We start from the raw sequence: 6,843 nt of genomic DNA, 5'->3' as shown, positions 1-6,843 counted from the left end.
TTATAATCTGGGCAAGGAGATTAAATGTGAGCAAGAAAATGATAGAATACAAAGTTCCCCGCAGGTCAGAGCAAGCTGAGCAGTTGGGACAAGTCATGTGGGGGCTGAGATGGGAGAGACAGCTCACTGTTTGAACACGCGGTTGGGTCGGTTTGCCTGGGTGGCTCAGTCGGGTAAGCGTCCAACTCTTTTTTTTTTTAATTTTTTTTTTTTCAACGTTTGTTTATTTTTGGGACAGAGAGAGACAGAGCATGAACGGGGGAGGGGCAGAGAGAGAGGGAGACACAGAATCGGAAACAGGCTCCAGGCTCTGAGCCGTCAGCCCAGAGCCTGACGCGGGGCTCGAACTCACGGACCGCGAGATCGTGACCTGGCTGAAGTCGGACGCTTAACCAACTGCGCCACCCAGGCGCCCCGAGCGTCCAACTCTTGATTTCGGCTCAGGTCATGATCCCACAGCTCCTGAGATCAAGCCCCAACATCAGGCTCTGTGCTGATGGCCAGAGCCTGCTTGGGATTCTCTCTCTCTCTCTCTCTCTCTGTCTCTCTCTGTCTCTCTCTGTCTCGCTGCCTCTACCCCACCCATATTCTCGCTTTCTCTTTCTCAAAGTAAATAGACATTAATTAAAAAAAAATAATAAAATGCAGTTGGGTTATTTTTCCCTAAAGCTGCCTTATATAAATGTGTATTATCTACTGTCTGTATCCACCTCGTCCTTCCAAATCAGTCTTTTAAAATGAACTTTATATTTTACTTCGAGAAGTGCCCACCAATCTTATTTGCTACACGTGCTAACATTCCATAACCATGCCAGACGGCCCTGTAACGTCGATCTGTTTTGTCTCCATTTTTCAGATGGGAAGACAGGTTTGAATACGATTAGGGAGCTGCCCAAGGTCATACGCTTCCTAAGAGAAAACGTTAGGATTCCCACCCAGGCGATTTGACTGAAGCCCAGACCCCATACTGTGTCTCACACCCCCAGCTTTCCTTCTAGAAGCCAGCATCCCTTCTCGCCTTAGGTATTCTCGAGTATTTCCTGCGTCTGCCTCCAGTTTCTTGCCCCTGAAGACCTGAGAGCCACTATCCCCCCCCCCCCCCCCCCCCCCCCCCCCAGGAATCATGGGCAGAAACTGCCAGTTTTCTTGCCTGCTCAGCTTGGACATTTCTTCAATTTCACCCTTGGTTTCCTTGGAAACTTCATTCGCTTTTTTTCATTTCTTTCTGGGGGGGAGGCTTTTTCCTTTTGTTAGGTACTCATTTGGACTTTTTGCTTTTTCACCTGGAGTTTCGGGATCTTGAATAAATACATTTGGAGATCCCAAAACTTTCTTCAAAAGATAGCCTTCTTCATACCTTTCTATATATTCCCAGCTTCTAATTTGGCTCGAAGATGTAAGGTCAGCGGGGACTTGATGACATTTCGGTGCAGGTAGACCTTGAATACCTTCCACTCGCCATCCAGAGAGACCCTCCTTTCCTGCCCAACCACTGACTCTGCCCGCACCGCCAATGTATCCCTTCATGTGAACTCTCTGAAACCCTGGGGGCCACTGGGCTCCTGCGTCCTGTACCAGTAGAATTTGGGGGGACGCTGCCTACCCAAGGCAGGCTGGCTTTCAGTATCCCCCCCTAACCTCACCCGGGTCTCGGTCTCTCCCCATAGCCCCACCACTCTGTGCTGCTTCCTTAACACATCCAGCTGCCTGCTAAGGTTGGCTTTAGTAGCTGCCCCCCCCCGCCCCCCTGCCGAGGTCAAAGACCAGCAGACTGTGGCATCATGTGGAGACAATGTCTTCTCTAAAGGTCTGGCCACCAGATGGGTGCTGTAGAAACTGCTCCTCTCAGCTTTAAACAATTGCGCAGTGGTGGGAGCGGCCCATTAACCTACTGTATCCCTGACAGCTTTATCCGTGAGCGTTTCCACCTCGTCTACCCCGCCCCGCCTCCCCCCCCCACCCCCCCCCCGCCCCAATCCCTGGAGAAGGAACATGTTTCCACATACCTGGGAAGGTGTTGCCCTGAGCTCCGATAGCTCCAAGTCGATGCCCCAGGCACATGGACTAACCTGGAGAGCTCTCCTGCTTAGCAAGCGAAGCTTCTTTAGAAATGACCGTGGAAAGTGTTCGCATGTTTGCAGAGTTTTCTCAGCTGGAAGAAGAAGCTCTGCCTTCTGCAAGTGCAGGTCTGGATCCCCACGGGGGGGGGGGGGGGCTGGGGGGGCTGCCCTCCGCCCAGGGAGCGCCCAGACCTGCATTACGGCCACCTCACTAATTAGCTGCATGGGGCCTCAGTTTCTTCTCTGGACCCGGGACTAACAACCCAATGGCGCTGTTGGGAACATTTAATGAGATACTGCATGCATGCAAACGGCCTGGCACCTATGAGGAGCCCAAGGTTGGTGACTTCCCTTTTCCCTTGTTCTGAACTGGAAATGAAGCCTTGGGAAGCACAGCGAGGTCAGGTCTGGCGTGAGGTCAAAGCTCTTCTCCAGCTCAGCCCTCCGCAGGGCGGGCACCCCCGCCCCTCAGAACGTCTCCCTCCAGCCTTGTTGTTCCGCTGCCTCCCGCCAGGGGGAGATAAGGCGCAGGTTCCCTTTGGGGCCGCGCTCGCTTGCGCGTTCACAGAGCCTCGGGAGCGCGGTCGTGCGCGCCCCCGCGGTCGTGCGCGCCCACGAGGTCCCCAGGGGCGGGGCGCGCAGGCGCAGAAGGCGGCGCTTTTCGCGTGGACGGGGCTGGTGGTTTGAGGCTCGGGCTCCGCAGGTCCGATGCGAGAGGCCGCGGGACCTCTTCTTCCTGCCAGACCCGTTTGCCTCCTCGATTTGCAGAAGGGACGACCTGACCCCCTTCGGAGCTGGCATTTCTTCCCCATCAAGGACGCTCTTGAGTCCCAAAGGGGACAGAAGGGACATTGCTGGGGCATCTTCAGCTACAGGGGTCTGTGCAAGGGGAGCGGACGGACCTCAGGGGGACCGGTGCCCCCACACTAGGGATTGCTTTGTGTGAAGCTGATCAAGTACAGAAATTTAATCCTAACATCCCCACGGAGACGTGCAGCGGAAGGAAGGGAGGCGCCTCGAGCTCCAGTGAGTGGCCCGCGCTCCTCAGTGGAGGGACCAGGACGCTGGGGCCGTGGTGATGGTCTGTGCGCTGGATTAGGGTCCCCCTTCACCCCCAGGCCAGGGGCAGCTGCCCTTGCTGCCACCTGTGAATCGGCTGCCACAACGTATGGGCGAAGTTACCCTACGTGTTAGGGGAAGGAAGGGAACGTAATACAATTTTTTTAAGAGTTTTTTTTCTTCTAATGTTTGAGAGAGAGAGGGAGACACAGAATCCGAAGCAGGCTCCAGGCTCTGAGGGGTCCGCACAGAGCCCCACGTGGGGCTCGAACTCAGGAACTGTGCAACTGTGAGATCATGACCTGAGCCGAAGTCGGACGCTCAACGACTGAGCCACCCAGGCACCCCTCCTAGAGATGACTTAAAAAAAAAAAAAGTCTTACAATTATGAAAACAACTCTTCCAATGTTAATGAAGAGGTCCCGGACACTTTCAGAAAACAGAAACCAACAGAAACCCAGTTTTCACAGCGCAAGATACAGAGTAAGTAGAGATTTCAGTTTTATCCTATCGCCTCCAGTATGTAAGTTTCTTCGCCTCATTTCTCATCCCTCCGAAAAGCACAGGCTCATGGGGAGCCCGCGGCTTCGCATTCCCCAGGCACCTCCACCTGCGGCAGACGTGTTTCCTTCCGCTGGCTGAGAAGGATTCCCATGAAAGGGGACCAGAAGGTCAGCGGTGGAGGATGGGGGTGCGGCTCCCCTGATGCGGGTTCCTGCGGTTAACCCTGGCGGAGCAGGATGCCACTGGCCTCGCCTCGCAGATGGTTTCTCTTTTAGAAGCTTTCCTAATGCGAGGCCCCAGCTGCGAGGTGTAGTCAACAGAGGAGCTCACGCGGGGCCGGAGGGCGGCGTGCAGGGAACGCGGTCTCCCCAGCCCTGCTTTCTTTCGAGGAGGGGACAGACCACAGACACCCCGGCTTGGGAGTCTTCCCAGTTTGTGCTGGGTTCTGTGCAGACCGGGGAGGAGGAGGCTGCCTGGGAGGCCTCGTCCTCCTGGGCCTCCCCCTGCCGCGGCTTGTCTCCTTTTAAGGGCATTGCTTTTGTTTCTGTTTTGACAAACAATAAGGTTTTCCGCGGAGGCCTGGACAGTCGGAGGAACCGGGAGGCAGGGGGAACCGGGAGTCAGGGGACACCCGCAGCGGAGGAGCCAGCAGAGACCACTCTTGGGATGCTCAGTCCGGGTGTGAACACGGCCAGCGGGAGGAGGTGCCGAGGTTAGACTGTGCTTGAGCTTTTGACCTTGGAGTAAATCCTGGCGTCACTGAGCTTTTGAAAGACTTCAAGAAGCAAAGGCAACATATCGTACGGTTGTAGGAAATGTTCAGAGCGGGACGCGAGGTGGTTGAGTGTCTTGCCTGGGGCTGCAGCGCCTGGGGGTGTGTGACTTGGCGCATGGCTACAATGTTTCTGGGAATGAGGAAAATGTTCTAAACTTGGATGGTGGTAAAGCCACTGAATTGTACCTTGTGTGTGTGTGTTTTAGAGAAAGTGCATGCGAGTACGGGAGCTGTGGGGAGGGGTGCAAGAGAGAGAAACTCCCAAGCAGGCTCTGTGCTCAGCACAGAGCCGGACTCAGGGCTCGATCCCAGGATCCTGGGAACCCAACGTGAGCCGAAAGAAGGAGCGGGAGGCTCAACCGACTGAGACACCCAGGCGCCCCTCAGCGTATATATTTTTTAAAGTTTTTATTGGGGCGCCTGGGTGGCTCAGTTGGCTGGGCGTCCCAACTTCGGCTCAGGTCATGATCTCCTGGTTCCTGAGTTCAAGCCTCACATTGGGCTCACTGCTGTCTGCACAGAGCCCACTTTGGATCCTCTGTCCGCACCCCACCTCCCCGACTCAAAAACTAAATAAACATTAAAAAAACAAAACAAAACAGGGGCGCCTGGGTGGCGCAGTCAGTTAAGCGTCCGACTTCAGCTCAGGTCATGATCTTGCGGTCCGTGAGTTCGAGCCCCGCGTCAGGCTCTGGGCTGATGGCTCGGAGCCTGGAGCCTGCTTCCGATTCTGTGTCTCCCTCTCTCTCTGCCCCTCCCCCCTTCATGCTCTGTCTCTCTCCGTCTCAAAAATAAATAAACGTTAAAAAAAAAAAAAAAAACACAAAAAACAACAACCTGGGGATTTCATTTAGAAAATCCCATAAGTAAGTAAATAAATAAATAAAGTTTTTATTTATTTAGGTTTTTATTTATTTACGTTTAGTAATATCCACCCCCAACATGGGGCTCAAACTCACGACCTTGAGATTAAGAGTCACAGGCTCTTCCAGCTGAGCCAGCCAGGCCCCCCTGGTGAAATTTATGATATGTGAATTATATCTCAATGAAGTGGTTTTAAACTCTCCTGCCATCCCCCGAGAGAAGCAGATTCCAACTCGCGCCATTGCGGTGGAGGAAGCCACCCCCCCTGCGGTTCGGGTGCCAGTGAAACAAGATTAGCTGCCGGTCGATGGGATGGTGTTTGGATGGAGGTCGTGAGTACTTGGTGGTTCCTGGTGTTAATGTCTCCACCTCGGTGTGTGTTGGAAAATTTCCATAATAACAAGTTGAATGAATTTTTAAAAGCAAAAACACACCCAGACCACCTAAAAATGTGAGACATGAAAGCACAGGAAACAGGTGATGGAGGAACTTGAAACTCACAGACACCCCTGGAGAAGGGTTATGTCCTGTGCCAGGGGAGCGCGAGGAGGAGTCACTGCCATAGAGCAGTCTGGACTGGCTGTAGCAGGTCCCTTTTTTAATGTTTATTTATCTTAGAGAGAGAGAGAGACAGAGTGTGAGCTGGCGAGGGGCAGAGAGAGAGGGAGACACAGAATCCAAAACAGGCTCCAGGCTCCGAGCTGTCAGCACAGAGCTCGATACAGGGCTTGAACCCACGGACCTTGAGATCGTGACCTCAGCCGAAGTCCGGATGCTTAACCCACTGAGCCACCCCGGGCGCCCCACTTGAGTGGCCTTTTTCACACCTGGCTGCTTTTCTCTGGTCCTGGCTGCAGCCAGCAAGCGGGGAGAGCGTGTTCATCCAGCAGAAACTAAGTTGCCATGTACTCAGCCCACACTGGTCTTCGATGCACCCAGCTCGGCCCTTGGCTGCGCCGTTCGCTTCATGGGTGTGCCTCCGAGTGTGGTCGCCTTGGCCGCGCCCGTACCTCTGGCTCGTCACTCACACCTGTGTGGTGTCTCCCCACCGCCCACCTTGCAGCCCTGTGGCCACGTCTGTCTGTGCCTAGATGGGACGCTTCTGGGGACACAGCAGTGAGAAAAGCAGGTGATAATTCCTACCTTTATGAAGCTCTTATATCCCAGCGGAGGGACAAAACGATAATTAGGACCAGTAAACAGGATACACCGCGTGTGGAATAATTGCACCTGTTGGGAAAAAGAGCAGGAGAGGGGGGCATAACGTGTGTAAGCGGAGGGAGGCGCGATGGGCAAGCCCTAGATGAGGCGTCCAGACCTTTGAGTGAAACACAAGGGGGTGAGAGAGTTAGTCATCAGACCCCTGGAGGGGGAGCACGCCAGGAAGAGGCCGGAGGATGTGCAAATGTCCTGAGCCGGGCGTGTGTCTGGCACCATCCGGGAGCCCCAAGGAGACCACGGGGCTGAAACTTCGCTGCGTGTGAAAGAATGAATGAGTGAGGTTAAGGCCTCCAGAACACCACCCCACGGGATGGGCTTACACTGGGCGGCCATTATCCCACCCCGCGCAGCCTGACTCTC

This window comes from Leopardus geoffroyi, chromosome E1 (genome assembly GCF_018350155.1).
Source record: "Leopardus geoffroyi isolate Oge1 chromosome E1, O.geoffroyi_Oge1_pat1.0, whole genome shotgun sequence".
In the NCBI taxonomy this organism is placed as follows: Eukaryota; Metazoa; Chordata; class Mammalia; order Carnivora; family Felidae; genus Leopardus; species Leopardus geoffroyi.
The sequence above is the reverse complement of the archived record's forward strand: the minus strand, read 5'-3'. Positions refer to the sequence as shown.